Here is a 23,092-nt window from a genome sequence, read left to right as displayed (position 1 = left end):
CTTGTGGGATTTTCTCTTTGGGAGGGAGGGGCCCTTGGCTGTGAAGATATTTCCATTGTGTGCACATTTAGATCGAGGTGGCTGGGTGCGGGTGCTCTTCCAGTTGATAACACACCCTGCTCTGGACAACCCTGCCCTTTCCCTCGGAGATCACATCCTTTCCCTTCGCATCCAAAGACAAGCAGAGGGCATTCACGTAAGGAGGCATTCCCGGCTCCTGTAGGCTTGCTCTGTCGCTGCCTAGACAGGGCTCTACCTCTCTGTTCTTCTGGCTCCATAAAACGGAGATGGAGTTGGTTCGCAAAGTTGGTTCCCAGATCATGGAAAAGAACAGGAGAGGGAATTCAAGAACCAGATTTCTGGCCAAGGAACAAACAATTATCAAAGAAATTGTGAATGGGATTTGCACTGAGAATGATGAGTCAGGGCTCCTAAAGAGGAAGTGGCGGGCTTCCCTGGTGGCGCAGTGGTCAAGAATCCGCCTGCCAATGCAGGGGACACGGGTTCGATCCCTGGTCCGGGAAGATCCCACATGCCACAGAGCAACTAAGCCCGGGTGTCACAGCTACTGAGCCTGCGCTCTAGAGCCCACGAGCCACAACTACTGAAGCCTGCGTGCCTAGAGCCCGTGCTCCACAACAAGGGAAGCCACCGCAGTGAGAAGCCCGCGCACTGCAACGAAGAGTAGACCCCGCTCACCGCAACTAGAGAAAGCCCACATGCAGCAACGAAGACCCAGTGCAGCCAAAAATAAATAAATTAAATAAATAAATTTAAAAAAAAAAAAAAAGAGGACGTGGCCATCCCTCTTTTGGATAATCCTACAAGGGTGGAAGTAAACGTCTCCAGATTCACAGACCCCTCTGCTCCCTCCGAGCTTGAAAAGGTTAAGGCCATCCCTCCCCAACGTCTTCACAGAAACCCTGGGAATCTTTCCTTCCACCTTAAAGAGTCTTCAGAAGTTCTTGCTGTCCAGCCTCAGTCACTGCTTGTTGTAGCAGGAGGTGGCTTCCCTGGAGGAAGTGCCTTAGTCACACTCAGTGGTCCTCTAAGACCTCTCAGCGTCCTTCTAGCTGCTTCTGCCTCATGGAATCAAAAGAAAAGCTGTCAACTCTATCAAAAATCAGGTTGCTCCCGGAGCTGTGCTGGTGACCACAGAAACACTGGGATCCTTGCCAGCCCTGTGGAGGTCACAGTCTAAACCAGGCACGTGGATGTTGAGTGATAGAGGCCAGACGGACCAGAGAAACTCCAGCCCTGGAGCTGGACCAAGGCACCAGCCCACAGTGGACCCTAAAGGACTTGCATCAGCCACAAGATTGGGTAAGTGAACTTGACTTAGGGGGAGGGGCCTTCGTGGGGACAGACAAAGCCTAGGAGGCTTGGTGCAGGAAGGGGACATTCAGAGGAGACAAGAGAGTGTGGGAGCCACTGAGTGGATGAGGAAGGCTCAGTGCCGGGGAGAACCATGAGAGACAGGCCAGCGGGAGAAGAGAGAACTGGTTCCCCATTGGACTGGAGAGAGGGGAGGGGTGGACAGAGAGGCGGGCACAAGAAGCACAGAGGAGGATGGAGAACGCTGCACCCACTGTCCCACCTGGAGAATTGGGGCGGCTGTTCCCAGCTCCCCGCGCTCTGTGTAACATTGGGGAAATGCATGTTCGGAGGATCAGCTTCTCCCCCGCCGGAGGCCCCGAGGGTCAGTTCTCAGACCTCGCCCTCCCCTTGGACTTTGATCCAGTCACGCACAGATGGGTCAGGTCATGATGGCGAGGGGGCAAGTGGCACTGGGTCTCCCTGGCTTGAATTTTTTCTTATCCCCCCATGTCCTCTCTCTCTTAAGCAATAATTTCTCATTTTGCTTGGTCTTGTATAGCCCATATGTCTCTAGCTCAGAGAACTAAGAAACACTCCATCATTCTTAAGCTGGGCCTTGCCACCTGCAGGCCCCTCCCCTCCCACACATATGTTCACACAACTGGGGCAAGTGGTTAGCTTCCACGCATCCCTCTGGACGCTCTCCCCGTACCATCCTTCTCATCTTTCCGGCTAGAATTAGAACTTTCTCTCCTGCAGGGGGGTGGGGGGGGTATGGTCAGGGTGTTTCACAGCTGGATAGCAGCTGGGAGAGCCCCACGTGTTCTGTGCACTCACAGTGGCTCCCTGGAGGGGACCAATGACAAGGGGGAAAGGCGCTGCGAAATAGAGTGCAGGAGGGGGCACCCATGCGGTGGGACTCTCTACCTGGTCCGGTCTGGCCTGAGGGGGAGGTCAGATGCTCAGCAAGGTGTCCTGGGTCTCAGGGAGGTGCTGGAGGACCAGCCCCTTCAGGCCATCTGAAGACTCGGCCTCCCCATCTCCTTCTCCTCTGCCTCTCCCACTCACTGTTACTGTGGGATCCACAAATGCTGCCCTCATCCCTCCCTGTGGCTCCACGTCCACCACCCTAAACCCTTTCACCCATGCCCAAATCATCCCCCTGCAGGGCTGCTAGAGTCTGACCCCAACTCTACTCCAGAGACAGCCCTGTTCCCCCACTCCCACTGCTGCTGTGGACGGAGAAACTGAGATGGGACCAGAAGAAATGCTCCCGTCTCCTCTCATGAGAGGCTAGCAGAGCCCCAGCCCGTTCCCAGAATTACCCTTCCCAGGCTGACATGAAGAAGCTGATGGGGGAAGGGCCACCATGCCTGAGACTGGGGCCAGGGGCAGCAATTCCCCCCGCTCTCTCCTTATTAGTCCGTGTAGACCTAAGGGCTTTCCCCAAATGTGAGGGTTCTGCTTTGGTGCCATGGAAGATACGCAGCACCTGCTTGCTTACTCTCCTCCTCTTCAGCCCATCACTGCCAAGACAGAGTTGTCTGGGCAAGCGCCACCCCCAGGACAGGGCTGAGGAGTCTGGGTGGGAGGGCAGAAGTGAGAGACACTTCCTTCGTGTCTCCTGCCAACCCTGCCAGGCTAGAGTGCCGCGATCTGGGCCCTGTATCAAACCCACTGGATCAGTTCACTGAAAACCTCCCTGGGGTATATGTGAGGCCTCTGGACTCACTGGAGCTGACAGGGAAGATCATGGCCAGTAAGCAACTGACACGGAGCATCCCCTATATGCTTGGCACGGGCCTGACTCTTGCTGCTAGAGACCCAGAGAAGTACGTATTACAAATCCTGGAGACCCTCATGTTTGTACAGAACCCCATAATCTTACCTTCACCCCCGCTCAGACATGTGATCATACGTGGACCTCAGACATGCGAGCTAGACAGAAGAAAGAACTTCCTTGAGCGTGGGTTGTCAACGTTGCACAGTAAAATCATCAGAAGACCTTTCCTCTTGGAAGGCGGTGAACCAGGAGAGCCCCTGCCTTGCTGCACCAGGGGTGAGGTATCCTGTCTGCAGGCAGGGGCGTGGCCGACATGACCCCTCAAGATCCTACCCAGGACGAGGCAGAGAGGTGGAGGTTCCAGTTGAGGGGCATGAGGAGGAGGGGACACACAGAGGGACGGACAGACAGAAGGAGGGACTGGAGGGGTGAAGCGGGCGTGGGGAGCAGGGCTGGAGAGATGGATGGTCTTGGCTGGACTGGCGGACGACGCCAGGATGGATGGCTGCTGAGTTTTGTTTACTGGCAGCCCCCGGCCCGCCGTCGCCGGGGGAGGGGGACGGCGGCTGGCACATCAGAGGGCTCTTAGGGAAGCTCACGGAGATGATTTAGATGGGAATGAATCAGCTCCATATGGATTAAGTGTCCCTGCATATCCCAGGATCTTACAGACGAGGGGACAGGGCAAGGGCGCTGGGGGGAGGGGGAGGAGGGAGCAGCGTGGAGCTGGCGCTGGGAAACAGGCCTGGAGCCAGCTGGAGGCGCCCTCCCAGCACGGCGGGCCCACCTGGCACAGACGCCGTCCTCCCCAGGTCTGTTCACACCACCGTCTCTCTGGCTTTGTACCCGGCTTCAGGAAAAGTCCCTGCCCGTTGCAGCATCCTCTCTGGGTGAGTTTCTGTCTGTCTCCCCTTGCCTCTGTCTCTCTCACTTTCTCTGAGTCTTCATGTGTCTTTCCGTCTTCATTCTTCTGTCCCTGTCCTTTCCTGGCCTTCTTCCTCACACTGTTCGTGCCTCTCCTTCTACTCCCCACCCGCCTCTTTCACTAGAGGTGTGAACGGCGTGCAGCGGACACACAGTTCCTGTTCCCTCCAGCCCTCAGCTCTGCTTAGCTCTACCCTCCCTCTGCTGCAGGCATGCTGCCCGCTCTCTCCTGGGACCCTCAGGTTTGGAGTCGGATGGGGGAACCAGGAAGGTGGTCTGAAAAATGACTTTTTGGGGAAGAGTCATTCCCACCCGGCCCTCAGCCCTCCCTTCTCCCAGTGCCAGAGGCAGCTCGGATGGGGGCCCACGCTCGGCACACTAGGGCAGGTTGAGCAGACGATGAGTCCGCGGGTCATCCGTTGGCTGTGGGGTAATCGGAGCCACCAGCTCCCGCAGCCCCGCCCGTGCCCCGGCTGGGGGGCCCTGGAGCTGACTTTGGTTATGAAGCTGGCTGCCATGTGCATGACCTGGATCAGAGCACAGGGTAGTCATATATGACAATTGCTTGAAATATCACAGCCGCTCTCCCCCCACCCCCACTGGTGATCTATGGGCTGCGTGCCCTGTAAAAATTATTTATCGGGGCCTGTGAGTGTCCTGATTTAGTGCTGCTGCCTCTGGGGCCGAGGGGCCTGCCTGTCCGCCGGAGCCTAAGCGTTAAACAACGCTAAAAAGTTAAACGGCCAGCGTTGGGGGCTCACTCGAGGAGGCGCCATAAAGCTGTCGGAGCTGCTTAAATCAGCAGCGAGGATTCCCGGGGACATCTTCTCACCATATGCCACAAGCCAAGAAGGCTCTCCTCACCCTTCTGCGCTCACCCAAACCCAGCGGCCCACATAGGCCCGGGCCCAGAGCAGAGGAGGTCAAGGCCGGCCTCCTGCAGGCCTTCCTCCAGCATCACCTGCGCAGGGTCCGAGAGGGTAAGAGGCCATGTGTCCAGCCCTCTGCCTCTGGCCAGCGGTTTCCTCGTTCAGATCCAGATTTTAAGGACTTCCCGCAAAAGGCAACACGGCAGCCTCTTCCAGTGGCCTGTGCTGGGCAGTGCTTCCCTGGTGTCTCACTTCAGTCTGTGTTTCTGTGGAGCGAATCCGCAGGAGCTCAGTGGCTTCTCGCTCGGGTTTGGCGAGGGTGTTCTGTCCAAGCCAGCCTGTGACCTCTGGCCTGCTTTGTGACCCCACCTCCTCCCACTCACACAGCTCTCTGAGGATCAGAGCCCCACTCTTTGATCACTCCCCTCAGGCTGGCACCCCCGGGTGCTCACAGACAGTTTTCCTGGCCGAACCCCAGTCCATGCTGCCACCGCCCGGCCGCCGCCAAGTAAGCGAGAGGGAGGTGGGTCTCCACAGGCTGCCTATCACGCCTTCTTTCAGCGGCAGTAAAACTCACCTCTTAAAACCTCTGCTTGGGTCCCTAATATTTGCCCGGCTATATATCTCCAGTGATATATGGACAGAAATTGCTCGTAAACGGCTATAAAACCTCTCAGTTGAGCCGGGGTGGAGGCGAGCGAAGGTGGGCACGGCCCAGACTGCAGGAGGATTGGAAGCCAAGACACTCCACTGAGCATCCCAAACGACCCCAGGTCCCAGGGCCGAGGGGCCAAGTGTGAGGCCCTCAGGGGAAGGAGGGAGGGAGGAGACCCAGAGGAAGATCTTCAAGGCCCTCAGGAGGTATTATGGGGCCGTCTCACCTGGCTGCTCCAGTGATGTGCTGTGTGGCCTTGGGCACGTCACTCAGCGGCTCTGTGCCACGGTTCCCATCTCTAGGAGGATAACGATACCCACCCAGGCTCGTTGAGGAAACTCACAGAGAATTAACCTGTCCTTTGTAAACGAAGGAGGTTGCATATATTGGGCGTTACCCCCCAGGTGGCTACTACATGCTGGATCCTTCACCTAACCATCTCTAAGCCTGACCACGGCCTGCCGCGTAGATATTGCACGCTGTGGGTGCGAACCCTGAGATTCACAGAAGTGCACACAGGGAGTCAGTTCCCGGGAACCGATCCCAGGGCTGGTGCCCTTTCCACACATGAGGATGAAATCCCGGCAACAGGAGGGATAACAGCTAAGACACTAGGGGGACTTCCAAACAAGGACGTTGGGGGTGTTAGGAGGCCTTTTCTCCTGGGTCCCTCCCCTTCCCCAGGGTGCAGGCCTTTCGCCTTCCAACACTTCTAGTCCAGTCTCCCCAGGGCCCAAGGATTCCTGCTGAGTATTCCCAAGCACTATACCCCATCTCCTGGAGAAATTGCTCCCAAAGTGGAAGGGGAAACCAGGGCCTTTGTGGGAGGCCAGCGCCCTCCACCCAGGAGACCAGGAGACACGGGTCCTGGGTGGGCCAGGGGAGGAACAGCCTTCTTGAGGGCAGGTCAGCAGGTACAGATGGAGACAGCCACGGACCCGGAGTCCCTAGCCCAGCCCCCCCATCAGCCCCAGCCCCTGCGCATCCCAGGCCCTAGAGGCCTCTTTTCTCCGTGACTTACCAGCCCTCCTCTGCCCTCCACCCTGTGTCCCCTCTGGTTACCCTACACTCTCCCTCTCCCACAGCATCCCCCTTAGAGCCACTGCTCCCCCTTCCGGTTATTCCACCCCCTGCACCCCCCACCCCAGTGTCCCTCCAGCACCCGGCCGCCCCTTCCCTCCACCATGAGCCCTAGTTCTCTTCGTCCTCTTTCCCAAGTCCCTTTAATTCCTGGTGTCTCCCTGTGGTCACCCATCCTTTCCCTCCCTCCTGGTGTCTCCCTTGCTCCCCGGATGCCCCTTCCTCCCATGATCCCCAGCCCCTACACTTCCCCTAGTGAGCCTCTTGTGTCTTCTCACCTGCCCTCCAGGACCCTCAACCCCCGGGCTGCCCTTTGTCCCCTTCTTGTGATGAAGCAGGACAAACAGTAGGAAGGCCACCCTCTGCCCCACACCTCCCTTTCCCTGGTGGCTCCCACCCCCAACCCCACTTTTCCTTAAGTTTCCAGATCAACCTTCCTCCAATAATAATGATAAAGCAGGAAGCCGGGCCGGAGGACAGTGCAGATTTTTCTTCTTGACACGGAGTTTCCGATTAAAGGCAAAAGGACATAAATCCTCCTGCGTAATTGCTGTGCTCCAGCTCGGAGCCACTCAAAGGGGAGGCTCCCACCCCTCTGCCCCTGCCCCTGGGAGCCCCACCCCCATCCTGAGCCGGGCTCAGTCCCCAGAGCCTGGGGCTGGGCTGGGAAGGGGCAAGGCAGTGGCAAGGCAGAGGCATAAACCCAGCAGGGGCCTGCCTTTCCCTTCCAGGGGTCCCAGCCCATGGCCCGCCTCTAAGCGCCTTTCCCCCGGCCCCAGGCAGCCCCTGAACCCCTCACAATGACAGCATGCTTTATATTTTGTCAAAGCTTCTCAGCATGCGTGATCTCATTTGATTCTCGTGAAGGACTTGAAAATTATTAAACAAATATCAGACGGAGGAAGGGGCCCCGAGTGATCAGCCAGTGCAACTCCCCTCGGTTTAGGGAAACTCAGGCTGTTTAAGGGACTGGCCTGTGGCAGAGCTGTCCCAGCCCCTCAGAACTTGCCTTCTCACACACCAGGAGGGGCTGACACTGCTGAAGTCTATAACATTGGGGCCCAAATATCCCCCTCCCAAGGGGTGTTCTCACCCACCATAGAAGCTTTTTAAAAATCAAGAATGCTTGCTTCGGGCTTCCCTGGTGGTGCAGTGGTTGAGAGTCCGCCTGCCGATGCAGGGGACGCGGGTTCGTGCCCGGGTCTGGGAAGATCCCACATGCCGTGGAGCGGCTGGGCCCGTGAGCCATGGCCGCTGAGCCTGTGTGTCCGGAGCCTGTGCTCCGCAACGGGAGAGGCCACAACAGTGAGAGGCCCGCGTACCGCAAAAAAAAAAAAAAAAAAAAAGAATGCTTGCTTCATCCCCTATGATTAGGGAAAGAAGACACTATTAGTGTGTGTGAACTGCTCAAGGCTGAGGGCTAAGGGCAGAGCCTGGAGTCCCCAAACCTCCTGCCTCCACCTCCACGCTCATCCTCAGAATTTTACCCCCAGAGATTCTAACCTCTGGTGACTCTGCAGCTTGGACTCTCAGCCTGGCCAGGGAATCTGTCTCCCCCACAGTCAGAGCCGCAGAGCCCGCCCAGAGCCCTCCTCAACTCTGCCCCTCCCTTCTTTTCCATCCCACTGCCCACTCTCCTCCTCCACGAAGCCCTCCTGATTTGAAACCCTTGCTTCTCCTCTGTTTCTCCCTGCACTGAACAACCCCTTCCAGCTATTCCTTAATCAGGTCCTAGACGTGAGTCTCTTCTCTCATCAGACTAACGGACTGGGCCTGTGTGTCCTCCCTCTGAACTGCCATTTTCCAACCCTCCCATCATCTTCCCCTCCCATACCCTCCCCCGATCCACGCCCAAAACATCTGTACGGTAGACATGTGTACAGATGTGTGTCCGGGGAACCCAGCAATCCTGTCTCCTTTTATATCAGTGGACATTTCCACAGAAGCCCCAGGATGCCCACGTCAGGTGTAAACCATCATGGCTTCTGGGCTTCCCTGATCCTATGGGGCCATCCAGTCTGCTGTCCTCCCAGACCCCCCTCTTCCCCCGAATCTCAAGGGAGGAGGGTCCTTGAGCTGAGACCAAGGAAAAGAGAAGCCACATCTGTCACATCCTCATTCTGCTTACCCATCTCTGAGTAAACCTGGGCCCAACCGATTCAGGCAGGGCCTCCCAAGGTCTAACCTCTAGGCCTCCTGCTTGAGCTCCTTGGACATCCTGACAAGTTGGCAGATGACCAGGTCCCTCTCCCGGGCCCTGACATCCTGCAGGCACCACCCAACCCACATCCGTGCCCTGTGCACCCACACTTCCCTCTGCCACAGCGAAACTGAGTGGGATCAAGGTCATTGAGGGCTTTGGAGTCTGCAGGAAGAACGTCCTGTCTAGGTCAGGAAAGAAAACACGTGCAGGGGTGCAAGAACGCCAGCTTGGGAGGCTTAGGCGCCCCTGCAGAGAGCCTGGGTTGGGGTTCCTGTGCCATGCTTGGCGTGGCACTGTAGCACTGCCTGGGCCAGGTAGTCCTGGGTGTTACCATAGGTTTTGGGATGTTAGTTTAGATTCTGGTGTAAGGTTTAGGGTATTCATGGAGATTATGGTGGGTTTTCTGGTAGGGTTTCTCTGGGATTTCTGTAGGGTTAATCTAAAAGGCCAAGAGCCCATGCTTCTTCCTGGGCCTGGACAGGGGAGAGAGTCAAGGCCGTAAAAGAAGCAGGGGCTGAGGTAGCCCAGGTTTCCAGAAGAGGGGGATAATCTGAGGTTGCAGGCATCGAGGCTGTGCTCCACCCCATCTTGGCGTTCAGCTCCCGAACCCTGGCCGACAGCCTCATTTATTGACAGAGAGGGCCTGGGAGTGATTGCTGGCCGGAGACGAGGCATGCTCCTGGCTTTCTGTAGGGACGAAGGACCAGGGAGAGGGGCCCCGGCAGCAGGATGGTCTTCCTGGTTGTGTGTCCCTAACATCACCCAGGATCTTGGATCCCACCTCAATCCGAGAGCCACGCTTGGGTGTTGCTGGGCAGGGGGAAATCTGGAGGAAAAAGATACAGACCCTTCTCCCTGGAGACCCCAGTCTTCCAGGGCTGATAGGCCTTCAGCTTGGACCCAGGCAAATAAATGGAGAATTGTCCTTGCAGCGTAACAATGGGAAACTTCCTGAGAGATGGGGGTGTGGGGCAAGGATTGGGCAGAGAGGTGGGAAGGGAAGGGGTCCCCAGCAGGAACAGGCGGAGGGCCATTTCAGAGAAGAGCAAGGATGAGGGGGAGCTCTAGCCCCAGAGACTTAGGGAGGGGAGAGAAGAGCCATCACTCTGTATCCATCATTCACACAGCAAACGTTCAGGCACGGCACCAGGACGCACAGAGATGAATTAGGGAGACAGGGGCAGCAACTGGAGAGGTTCCCAGAAGCTTGGTTCCTCCCCTCAACCTCGCCGAGTTCTCCAGGTCCGTTCTAGCTAAGCTTCTACCTCCATGCCTCTCTAACCCTAAAGATGTCCATTATCCATAATTCTAGCTTCCTACTTCCTCAGGGTCCCACCCCTGCCCAAGCCCTTGCCATAGTCCCTGCCACTCAAATATGCCAGTCTGGGCAGACTTCGGAGCGTCTTCTGGGCCACAGTGACAGCAGGAGGGATTGGGGTTAGACATTCTAAGCACCTTCCCAAGCAGCAGGGAGGAGGAGATCTGAGGAGCCCAGCGGGAGGCCAAGGAACCGGGCCTGAGATCCTCAGGTCAGCTCTGCATTGCGCTGGGAGAGGCATCATTCATCCGCCCAGGGGCGGAGATGGGGCAGGGGGAGGGGAAGGAAAAACACCCACAGCCCATTAACCTACTTTTGCAACTTCATTAAAACAGAGTCTCCGACACGTAACCATAAATTGTCTTCCGAGGAGGAAGCCAGATCCAACATCCAGTTCTAGCGGTGAAGCCGCTGAGAAGAGGCTGGAATAACCAGGGTGGAAGGGACACTAGTTATGGGGAGGGGGCGTGGGTCACTGAGTGGCTTTGCAGGCTGGGCCGGTTGGGCTCCCTACAGCAGGATCTCCTAGGTGGGGAGGCCACTGGGTGAGGGGCAAGGAGGGGATTTTCTATAATATTATACAGCTGCTGGGCTTCCCTGGTGGCGCAGTGGTTGAGAGTCCGCCTGCCGATGCAGGGGACACGGGTTCGTGCCCCGGTCCGGGAAGATCCCACATGCCGCGGAGCGGCTGGGCCCGTGAGCCATGGCAGCCGAGCCTGCGCGTCCGGAGCCTGTGCTCCGCAACGGGAGGGGCCACAACAGTGAGAGGCCCACGTACCGCAAAAAAAAAAAAAAAAAAAATTATACAGCTGTTGCCCTGATCAAGAACCCTCACAGCAACAAAAATGATTTACTGTATAGCACAGGGAACTATATTCAGTATCTTATAATAAACTATAATGGAAAAGAATTTTTTAAAAGAATATAGATAGTACACATATATATGTATAACTGAATCACACTGCTGTGCACCTGAAACTAACACAATATTGTAAATCAACTCTACTTCAATTAAAATAAAAAAGAACCCTCATAGCTTCCTGGAGTCCCTCGTAACAAATCTAAAAGCTCCTCTCAGCTTTTCAAAGCCTCATTCAAGAAGCCCCGTTCTGCCCCGAAGCCCCCTTCTCTGAGGCGTGCCCTGAGCATTACACCGACAGCCTGAGTACAGCAGACTCCAGCAGCCTCCAGACAGTGTGAGGCTCTCCCCACCCTGGCTAAACAGGTGGCCTGGTCCAGCAGAACGAACACCAGCCCAGGGGTCAGTGAGGCTGGGCTCCCACTCCCCAGCTGACGGATCTGGATCCGGTCCTCATGGGAGCAGTGACTGAGTGCCCAGGCCCTGGAGGGGGACTGCCAGCGGTCCAGTCTGACTTTGCCATTGCAGGACCTCGGCCAAGTTATTTCACCTCACTGTCCCTTAGTGATCTGACGGGAATGATGACATCTCATAAAATCATTGAATCTTAAATGGGACGACCCCTGGAAAACACACAGCACTTAGGACCTGGCACATCCTAGTACATTATTATGTATTTATTGATCTAGGGCTTCACGGGCCTGAAAAGGACCTTGGAGTTCATGGAATCCGATCATTGAGTTTTACAGATGAGGAAACCAAGACCCAGAGAGGGGAAGTGACTTGGGTCAGAATCAGAACCCAGATTTCCTTTTCCCCAGTCCAAGATCTTCCACAAAATGTCCTCTCTGGGCCTCAGTGTCTCTGTTTATGTAATGAAGGTATTAGAGTAGACCAGCGGTTTCCTTCTTTTACAATTATTTATTATTATTATATTATCACTATTATTATTATTGCCTTAGAACCACTTTTTAAACACTATGCCTCATATGCAAAGGTGGACTAGGTCTGGAGAAAACAGTGCAAGAGCAGGAGGTAGTCTGGAACCTGAGCAGTGGTCCCTCCTTCTGCCCCAGCAGCAGCCCCAGAGGCCCGCCAGAGAAAGAGGGGGTCACAGAGCCCAAGCCAAGCGCCTGGCTGGATGACCTTAGGGCTTCTGCCACTGGCACTCTGGGAGGCTGGCGCCCCAGAAAGAGCAAGAACCCTTTCAAGCCCCACTGGGAGAAGAGATGGGCCTGAAAAGAGACTACGGTGATAAGGTTGTTTCTACATCATCTCTGCGCAGAAAAGCGTGGAGGGAGGGATGCAGGGAGTGGACCAGAGGCCCAGGTATACCCCACGCCGAGTACCTCCACCCTCTCCATGCCTCCCAGCTCTGGGCCCCCCCGCACTCCCACAATAGCTGCAGCCCAAGAAAACATGGTCATAAAACAGACATTTGCTTTAATTTTCACTTGAAGGGGCAATTTAGCACAGGCTGTTTGCAAGCTGTCGGAATTCTTTACGATGCTCTATCATGTCTTCCCAAAATGGTCCCCCCAAGCGGCTTCCTGGGGTCAAAGTTCATACATAACTATTTAGGGGGAAAAGGGGTTGGAGAGAGCATGGGAAATTGTGAAGAGTGGAGAATATATATTTTTAAAATCAGATCAAGTGTGGCCGGGAGGGACTTCCCTGGTGGCGCAGTGGTTAAGAATCCGCCTGCCAATGCACAGGTTTGAGCCCACATGCTGCGGAGCAACCAAGCCCATGTGCCAAAACTACTGAGCCGGCGCGCCACAACTACTGAAGCCCGCATGCTCTAGGGCCCACGTGCCACAACTACTGAGCCCGCATGCTGCAACTCCTGGAGCCCGTGCTCGGCAACAAGAGTAGCTCCCACTCACTGCACTAGAAAAAGCCCATGCACAGCAACAAAGACCCAAAGCAGCCAAAAATAAATAAAATCTAAAAAAAAGAAAAAAGGAGTGGCTGGGAAAATAAGAGCAAGAGAAAGCCAGGCCAGGACAGCCGCTGATCGGAGGCGAGTGCTGTGTGACTTTGCCCAGTCCTCTGCCCTCTCTGGGCCTCCCACAAGCAGAGGCCAGTCCTGTTCATAAAAATGAAACACTGTGACTCAGCCCCTACCTCGAGGGCCCTCACACACTTATTCATAATGACATGGATACTCGATTCACAACCAAACCAATCTCGCTGAGACCTGCTTGGGGCTCTCGCCAGCTCTTACTCCCAGAAACTGCAGCCCCACACACTGCTGACCCTACTCTGTCCTCAGGGTCCCCCTCTTGGTCCCCACCCCCCACTGGTTGTCTAGGTCCTTTTTCCCAAGGAGAAAGTGCTAGATTTTACTAGATCCTCCCAGCTGCTCCAAGGAGGGGAAAAGTCACTAACCCAACTCCTCCCAAAGCTGGACTTGGCTCCTCTTCCTCAATTTTCCCACAGTCCATCCCCTCTTCCCTCAAGAGCCCTGAGCTGAGAGGCGTCAGTAGGAATAAACCTCCCACATCATAAACAGAGCAGCTGCTCCCGGGTCTGCATGCACGGAGGTCCTTGGAGATCACAGAGTGGGGAGGGGCTGGGAAGCTGGACCCTGGGATCCCCTGAACATACTCCAGGTCCCCTTCAGCTCCCTGTGAAGAAAGTTTCCTGCCTCTAAGGTCCTGTAGAGACTGGGGCATGGGGGTTTGGGGGGCGAACTCTGGGGCCTTCATCCAACCCTCTCCCAGGGGTGACATGGGAAGCGAAGGGGAGACGGAGGCCATAATGTAGGACAGGGGTCTCTCCTCACTCAAGACCCCTCCCCCTTCCTCACACTTTTGAGGAATTTTCCTGGCCACTTTAGACAACTCCAGCCTCAGTATTCCCAGGGAAGGGTGATGAGGCAACAGGGACGTATCTCAGGCTGGGAGAGATCCCAGAGGTCAGGTCAGATGGGGGGCAGGATGGCTTGGAGACTATGGGAGCCCAGGGTGTGGGAAATCCTGCCATCCCTGCATAGCGGCATTTGCATAGGAGACTCCCCCCGAGGAGCTAACTAGAAGCTCACCCAGCATTCTGCAGCCCAGACCACCCAGCAGGGACCCAACTAAAGCCTGTTGCCAAGCACCCCCAGCTGATTGCAGGAGAGGTGAGCAGGGGTTCTCCCAGGCAGTAATCAAGGAGAGAAGAAACAGAGCAGAACCCTCACGAGAGGACCTGAGAAGGGGAGAGGACCCGAGAAGGGGAGAGGACCCAGACACACCACTCCCCAGATAACTGAGTCCCTAGATGTACTGTGTGTATGAATTAAGCTTCCACAGACTTAATCTTCTCTGATGCCAAAAAGAAGCCTGAAACATCAATCCTATTGTTCATATAAATAAATTGAGGGTGCAAGAGGTAGAGGAAGTAGTCCAAAATCACATGGATCTGTCTAGACCTGACACCAACCTGGTTTCTCCCTGGGTCAGGAACTCTCTGGACCCTCGAGTTTAATTGCCATTGAGTTAGTTACCACCCTCAGCCTCCTTACCACCTATACTGGAAAGGGCTATATGTGCACCTACCTGAGGATGTTCGTCTCCATCCTCACCACAGCAGAAATACAGAATCTTAGAGCAGGGAGGTCTAACCTCCTCATGGTACAATTGGGAAACTGAGAGGACAAGCTGCTTGGAGGTCTAACCTCCTCATGGTACAACTGGGAAACTGAGAGGACAAGCTGCTTGGAGGTCTAACCTCCTCATGGTACAATTGGGAAACTGAGAGGACAAGCTTCTTGGAGGTCTAACCTCCTCATGGTACAATTGGGAAACAGAGGACAAGCTGCTTGCTCAGGGTCACAAAGTCAGGAAGAGCCAAAGCAGGAGCTTGATCCAATTTGGATGGATGCTCTTCCCCAGAGCCAGGTTCTCAGCTGTTTACACACAGATTCCAGGTACCATGTTGGCACCAGGGAAATAAAGGTGGATAAATACAGGCCCTGCCTGGAGAGGCTCAGAAGTGGGGAAAAAGGGCCCTCCCCCCAGCCTATAGAAAGACTTATCCTCCAAATGTCAAGGACACACTAAGGAAGAAGTTGCTATAAGCTGAGGCCTTGAGTCAAGAAGGCCTCCTGGAGGAGGTGTATCTACCCCAGCAGAGATGTGAGTGGGACGAGGGCACGTCCCCCGGTGATCCTGGAGGAAATGTAAGTGCGTACGACCTTTCTTTCGGAAGATACTCCCGTTGGAGGATTATGGGAGACTGGGCTGGGAAGTCAGGCTGGGACCAGATCAGAGAAGACCTTGAATGCTAGGACAGAGAGTCTGAGCCTCACCCATGGGCACCGGGGAGTCATGGAAGGTTTTCACCCGGGTTAGGAGGGGGGGACCCACGCGAGGGAGTTTCTTAGTGAATTTACCCTGGAAGCAGCTCACAGGGCAGACTGCCGGAGAAAATGTGTCAGTGTATCTGTGTGTTGTCTCTTGGGGTGAGTGTGTGTGTGCATGTGTGCACATGTTAGTATGATGCCAAGATCAGGAAAACCTAGTTTCAAAAACCGCCCTGGTCTGCTTTTGGGGAGATGATGGAACACCGGCTCCCCGCCCCTTCCGTCTCCCTCGTAAGCCGCCCTGAATGGGCAGAAGCCTCGCCACCTCCTCCAGACACTCCTCGAGCCTGCACCCAGCAGGCCCAGGAAGAAACCCTCTGAGAAGCAGACACACACCCAGGAACAGAGTAAGCATCTCCTCGCCTGAGACTTCCCCCAAATCTCACAACAGTAGTGAAGGACACCCGGGACACTAGGAAAGGGCAGGGGAGGGGAGGGCTGACCGTTCAGCAGCCCATGAGCTCAGAAGGGCAGGGAGAGTCCAGTGGTGGGGGACAGTTCAGCCAGCAGGGACCCATGTAAACACAGAGAGGAGGGACATGCTCTGGAGAGAGAGAAGTAGAGACCCCTCGGAAGAGGGGTCACCGGAGGCCTTGGGAGCCCGCCTGCCCCTCGCCTTCCTGCACACCATCCTCACTGCAGGCACTGGCTGAAGCACGAGGAAGAGATGTCTCACCAGGACAGCTGTTCTATTTTGTCCTCCTCTGGGACCCAGTGTACCAGTGGCTCAGGCTACCTCTTCCCCTGTTCCCTTAGCTGAGAGACCCCCAGTGGTGTGGGGACCGTGACTAATGAATCCCAGTGGGGCTGTCATTACTGAGACCTGCAGTATCCATTAACAGTGATCAGCGATTATCACAGCCACTGCCCCCAAGGGGAGGGGGCTGGTAGCCAGGATTCCTGCTGCTATTCACCAGCTCTGCTCACCCTTCCCAGGTTTCTCTTCTTGAATCCCATGGAGAATCCTAATTTGGGGATTCACAGGATCTCGGAGTCAGGACAAATCTTGGAGAGGTCCCATTCCCTCTGTAACCACCTGTTTGCCCACCTCTGGCCCAGGCGCTCGAGCCCACCAGGCATCCCCCGCACTGGCGATCTGTTAAAATGTGCATCTGCCCCCTAAGACCTTGGTGCCGCTGTGGAGAAGCCTGATGGAGCTCTGCCACCTTTACAGTCCTGAGGTCTTCCCCATGCCTCCCCAAGCAGGCCCAGACATAGAGCCTCCCACGTTGATCTATGATAAGCTCTTCAACTGCCAAGTCCAGGGTCACCCAATCCCCCCGCTCCGAGAAGCCCTTCCAAATTCTACCTCCAGCCCAGCTACTCTAACTCCAGCCTCCTTCTTCTGCAGCTGTTTTCTGTGAGCCTCCCACCGGGCAGAAAAAGGATGATCTCATTCGCCTTCTAAGAAGTCTTCCAAACCTCTGCCTCCACATTTCCGACTTTTGTGCAAGTGTTTCTTGTCCCTGACTGCCAGAAAGTTCTCCTCGATATTTAACTTGAACCTTACTCTCGGTGGGGCAGACTTGGAGAAAGGTCGTTTATTCAAAGTATCCCAGCTTCCCAGGTCGCTGATGTTATAGCTGTGATGTGCTTTCGTTCCCTCTATCAGCCTTCCAGAAGCTCCCCGCCACTCCACACCCCCACCCAGTGCCCCCCGCACGCCCATCACCCCAGAGCAGCTCAGGGACTGCCTGCCTCCAGGCCTGGCTCTAGCGCAGGAGGTCAGCCCCAGCCCCAGTGGAGCGAGCGAGCAGCGAGCCCTCGTACAGCCCAGCCCTGCCCCCAGCCCAAGCTCAAGAAGGAGGTAATTAGGAGCTGTGCAGTCCCTGTCCCCCAACAGGTACAGCTGAGCCGCTGCATCCATCATGGGGGGGGAGCTGCCAGAGAAGGGGAGGGTCACGTGGCTCAGCAGGACCAACAGGAGGGCGGGGGAGGCCGTGGGGGCCAGGGATTGGCTGGTCTGCAGCGGGGGGAGTCAGGGCTGTCGGGGATAACCTGAGAATGACCTTGTGGGGACTTTAGCTCCCAGTCTCTGCTCCTCCCTAGACGCCCCCCACCTTCCCCCAGTTCCTAACCTGCAGCCCTCCCAGCTGCCCTTGCCCTGGCATTTTCTCTCCTCCTTCAGTACCACCTATCTAGGGTGCAAGGGCCCCTCTCTCTTTTTTTTTTTTTTTAAGGAAAATGGGCTCTTGTGTGCTTAATAGATCTGAGAACGCGTGTGGGAGTGGGAGGCGGTAGTTTTCTGGCCTGAACAGGGGCTGGTGACTCTATGAGAAACACTGTGGATAGGGTTCGAAGGGAGCAAGGAAAGGAGGGGGAAAGGAGAGAGGGGCCCCTGCTTGGATGGAGGAAGTGTTGGTACAGGTGCATTTTTCTCCAATTGCCTGTGTTGGTGCCAGGGCGTGAGTGTGCAGGCGCATCGCGTGGGTGCAGCCTGGGACGTGTCTTGCATACTTGTGCTGAGCCGGCTACCTTACCATGTGCTGCAGTGCACTTGGGCAGAGGTGGGTGGGTTGACCTTGACCTTCTCTCTGTGCATGTGCCCAGGCTCCTGTTCACAAGTAGCTGGGTCCCTTCCAGCACACTGCCACAATGGGCTCTCACCTTGCCTGTGTCTGACCCAGAGAGGGGAACCCCCTGCAATCTGTCTGTGCCTGGGACCCCTCAGCACATCCCCCAGCCAAGTGGGCAGGGACCCTCACGCCCACCCCCAGAGCTACAGGTCAGGGTGGCAGCTGGTGGGAGAGAAGAAGGGGAAAGAGAGGAGGGGCAGCTTCCCCAACACGTGTGAAGGTTCTTCGTTATATATGCAAATGTCCTCATTAGAGATGCAGAGCGCTTCCCTGAGCTAATGGCTGCTGCAGCCATTTCTGTGTGGAAGTGCTGAGCGGGGGACTGCGGCTGGGGGAGAGGAGAAGGGGCAGGACCACTGCCCTCTGGCTGAGCAGGGCCAAGGCTCTCATTCCGCAAGCCTGGTCCTGGGCAGCCCTGGGGGCGCGGGGGGAGCCCGTGGGAGGGGCAGGCGGCGCAGTATCAGAAAGCACAGCTCTGACACTTGGCACTGCCTGGTCCCCTACCCCCACCCTGAGCCAGGACTTGCCAGCAGGGTCCTCTGAGGAGGGCCGTAGCCCAAAGCCCCAAAGCCAGGGTCCCTGTAGGTCTGGGAGCAGGTGACCCTGGCTGCTGCTCTAGGACACCAGGCGCCTCCTCCCTCCTACTGGTGCAGCCCGACACACAGACAGACTTATGCTCAGCCTGCTTCCTAGGCCTCACTTCCTGCCCCCTGTGCCATCGAACCCTGGAGAAAACGGTCTCCTTGTCGTCTTTTTCTGTCACCCAGCCATAGAGAAAGGAGCCGGATTCTAGTCCAGAGCTGCTGCCTCTCAGCCCCATTGCACATCCATTTATAGACGAGCCACTCTTCGGGGCTGTCTTGTGCTTATTCACCTCACTGCCACCAACGTGGCACCAGAGACAAACACCAACACACAGTCAGCTCACACATGCCCTCGGAAACGTGCAGTCACCCTCATCCCAGGGGCATACGCTGTGTGACTTAGGTGAACTTGCCCTCAGACACACACCCACACCCAGCCTCCGCCGTCCTTGAGCACACGCGTCACCCCACCTTGGGGACAGAGTCCACAGACACGTCCCACGCCCTACCCCCCACCTTTCCTTTCCTTGCTTCTCTCTCCCCCTCCTGCCCTCCTCGCTGGGCACCCGTTTGCCAGGGTTATTTATAGAAGCAAGCGATAAATTCAGTGTGTTTCTCGGCGCTCAAAGCTATAAATAATGGCACAGATCATTAAACCCCGAGAGCAGGCCCAGCCGCCCCGCAAACAAGATGAACTGCCAACCACCACGTGAGAGGGAGAGAGGGAGGCACAAGGCAGGGGGCCCCGGGCCGCACCCCTCAGCCTGGTCCCCATGAACTTGGGCCTCCAAGGGGCCTGCCTGGGTGGGCACTCGGGGAGGGGAGAGCGGAGCTGGGGCCTGGGCTTGCAGGCTGGCGAACAGGCTCACCTCCACCTAATTTCCACGCTCTCCCTCTCTCCCTCTCTCCCCCTTTCCCATCCCCCTGCCCTCTGCTTCTCTCTCCACTTCCCTCACTGTTCTTTCATCTTTCCGGTGTTTTCTGCTTCTAGTCTCTCCTCTTTCCCACCTCTCCTCTATCCATCCTCCCTCTCTCTTTACCTTCTGCCCTTCACCTCTCCCTCTCCATCCGCTTGTTCTCCGCCCCAGCCCTTTCTTCCCCCCATCCCGAATCCCCAGGCCCCGGGAGGGGCCCTGATCCCACCACAGAGCCCTCAGAGGCAGAAAGTCCCCTGTCAGCAGAACGCTGGGGCTGCCTGCTGATTCAGTGTCTGTAATCTCCCAGGCGGAGGCGGCCATGGCAGGGGGGCAAGGAGGGGGGACGGGGAAGATGGATGAGGGGTAGAAGAACAAAATGGCATGGACACCAGGGACGGGCTCCAGGCTGAGGGAGGTTCTGGGGAGCGGAACCAGAGCCCCGAGCTTCAGACCAACCCCACCACCGCCGGCTGGTCCAGTGGGGCGAGAGAAGTGTTTTCTGGTACGAGAGACGGCACCACGGGAAAGATAAGGCAAACGGACAGGAGCAGAGGGGAGCAGGCAGGGGTGGCCGGGAGGTGTTGCAGAAACCAGAGAAAGAGGGGTCAGAGGAAGCCAGAAAAACAAGGGGCATGGAGAGAGGGTTGACCCCGTCCAGGCCCAGCCAGCCCCAGTTCCAGCGCGGATACCGGCCAGCCACCGTGTGGAAGGTTTCAGGGTCCTGACCGTGGCTACCACAGGCCTCCCCCCTTCACTTTTAGGAAGTGCCTCTATCCTTTGGGGCTCACCCAACTTGACTCGGACTTACTTTGGGGAGGTCTCCCTCTGCCCCCGCTCTAGGTCACCTACCTCCTAGTCTTTCACCCCTTCCCACTGAAAGTCCTACCACTTCCTGCTTCGGCTTGAGCCTCCTTCTGGAGGGCAGAACATAAGCCCAATATGTGTCATATGGTGCCCCAGAACACCAAGCAACGCCTGAGTCTTTGAAGCCTAATCAAACCCAGGAGTGGTAGTCGGCTCTCTCCTTCCCGAGCGAACAGGCAAATAGACTTCAGATGCGGCAAGAGGACCAAGATTAGACATCAGCCAGAACCTGGGGGTGCTGGGGGTTGGGAGATGCCTCTGAAAGTTAAGGGGGACCCACGGGCCTAAGGATGGCACGGCCTGGCCTTGTGGCCAGGGGTGGATGAGAAAGACTCAGGGCATTCCCCGCCTGCCCCTGTCCTCCGCACCCCGTGGCCAAAGCGGCCATCTGTCCCGCTTGCTCCCCTGTTGGCCGCTTTGATGCAGAGCTCCGTGATCTGCCCGGGAATTTATAGTAGGAGCCAGGACGGCAGCTAAATCCCCCAACCACAGAGGTAAATCAGCTGCTGCGATGGGCCGGAACGCGGGAGCTGTCGGGCTGCGAGGAGGCACAGCGGGGCTGGAGAGGCAAACACTTGTCCCTGTTCCCTGGGGGCGGCAGCCAATAAATCCCCTCGGGTACCAATTAGGGCTGGCGGCCTGACCAGATCTCGAGGGCTGTCAGTGCTGGTGGCAGAGATTACACCACGCCGGGCAGTGCCCACAGAAATACGCTGCAGCCCAGGGCTGGGCCACGAGGACTTCTCAGAGCAGCTGGGTGAGTAACAGTGGTTGGGAAACCGAAACCGGGTTTCCCAGGAGCTGAGTGGAGCAATGTCACCACCTAGGAGGGCAGGTTCTCTAAAGCCCAATTGCCTGGGCTCAAATCCTGGCTCTGCCACTGATTTACCTGTGTGAAATGGTCAAGTTACTCACTTCCTTGTGCCTCAGTTTTTCCATCTGTAAAATGGGGCTGATTAAATGAGGTGACAGGCATACAGTGCTTGGAGCAGTGCCTGACAGTGTAGCGTTAGTTGTACCGTCACACAGAACAAGCTGTCCAGGGTGGGTTAGATGTGGTCTTGTGCAGAGAAAGGAGAAGGGACCAAATGACCTTTGGAAGAATCTGGGGGTGCCAAGATGATGTTTAAAGAAAGAGGGCTCTCTTAACCCCAGGGAGAAAGTGAGAACAGCTTCTCCCAGTGGATTCCTGTGGGTAGGGGCACAGGCTCCTGGGTCACACAGGCTGGCCTTCGAGTTTCGACACCTATTAACTATGAGAACTTCAGCAAGATATTTCACTTCGCTGTACCTGACTGACCCCATCTGTAAAATGGGGCTGATAATACCACTCACCTCACAGGGTTATTGAGAGGATTACATGAGATCAGACATAATTGAAGTGTTTAGTGGTGCGCTGTCCATAGTAAGTGCTCAGTAAATTTTTGTTTTGTTATTACTGTTATTTCATCAAGGGAATGATGGCTACACAGTGGATCCTAAACCCAAGCAGTGAAGCCGACAGGGAGAGAAAGGAGGAGAGGGGGTGAAGGCTGGGGGTGGGGGCAGGGGGTCAGTAAGGAGAAAAGGGGCCGGACAATGGAAAGGGAAGATAAAAGCAGGCAGGTAAAGATGTGAGACTTGGAGGCGGAAAGAAAAAAGGGAATGGCACAGAGATGAAGGACAAGGAGAGATGGGGGGGAGTTGGAGGGAGACAGAGGAGAACCCTGGGGGTGGGGGGCTTGTCCAGATCAAGGGGACAAACGGACGGGGCCTCAGAGCAGGAGTCGGGGAAGTGGGAGGGGGAGAAGAGGCCTGTGGGGAGTACTGAGGGGCAAGGGAAGTGAGGAGAGAAGAAAGAAGAAAAGCAATGGGAGTACAGGCCGAGAGACAAAGGAGGAGGAGCAGTATCTGGAGAAACAGCAAGCCGGGCTGGTGCAGCTCATTACGCAAACATGATTCCAGGCACTGCTCAGCTGCCCCCTCCTCGGCTTTCATTTTCAGCTTGGCTTCCCCCTGGCCTCCCTCCTGCACCCTCCTGCCAGCCTCTACCTTCTCAGCACCTCGCCCGGGGGCAGATGCGGCAGCAGAGGGGTGGGCTCTGCTCCCCAGGCGGTGAGGAGGAGAGGAAGGAAACAGTCCCCAAAGCAGAACAGAACCTGGGGGTCCTCCCCAGCTTCTGGCGGCTTCCCCCTTCATCAGCATAAATACAAGACAGTGGCCGAAAGCAATGCACGAATGGAATAATAATAATAATAACAGCAGCTAAAGCATTAGCAGTCTGCAGTTTAAGAAGTGTTTTACAAGCCCGAGTCTCCCAGCACCCCTTGTGATGTAGGCAATATCACCCCCATGTATTACTATCATCATCAAGGATTCTGTAATGCTCCCAACCTGCTAAGCACTATATTCTCTTACTCCTGACAACAACTCTATTATCCCCATTTTACAGATGACAAGCTGGGGCCTAGATCCTCTGCCCCTACCCCTTTGCCTCATCTCTGATCTCTCCCGGCTTTGCTCAACCCTCTTTTCTATTCTCTCATCTCCTCTTGCCCTCCCTTGATTCCCCTCTTCCAATCATGCTGCCTCATTAAACTTCAACTTGGCATTTTGTTCACTCTCCAGGCACTTCCCCCCTCACAGTGACCTGCAGGAACTGGTGTGATTACAGATGACTGACAGCCCCTTCATTGGGAGGGGCCACCTGACAGGGAGGGACAAAAAGGAAATCACATGGCAGTGGAAGTGAACATGACAATGTCTTCAGAGCTGCTGTTTTTTTCCCCACATTCTTCTCCAAAAGACTTGAG

At 56.1% G+C, this 23,092-nt stretch overlaps 1 long non-coding RNA gene across 1 annotated transcript; it reads left to right on the top strand.

The window, feature by feature from the left end:
- Positions 1–15,079: 15,079 nt before the first annotated feature.
- Positions 15,080–16,920, top strand: LOC132528863 (uncharacterized). Its single transcript, XR_009543315.1, has 3 exons — positions 15,080–15,176; positions 15,596–15,706; positions 16,711–16,920. It is a non-coding gene; the product is annotated as an uncharacterized LOC132528863 (long non-coding RNA).
- The last annotated feature ends 6,172 nt before the right edge of the window (positions 16,921–23,092 follow it).

The sequence above is a fragment of the Lagenorhynchus albirostris genome, chromosome 11, assembly GCF_949774975.1.
Source record: "Lagenorhynchus albirostris chromosome 11, mLagAlb1.1, whole genome shotgun sequence".
Lineage (NCBI taxonomy): Eukaryota > Metazoa > Chordata > Mammalia > Artiodactyla > Delphinidae > Lagenorhynchus > Lagenorhynchus albirostris.
The sequence above is the reverse complement of the archived record's forward strand: the minus strand, read 5'-3'. Positions and strand labels throughout refer to the sequence as shown.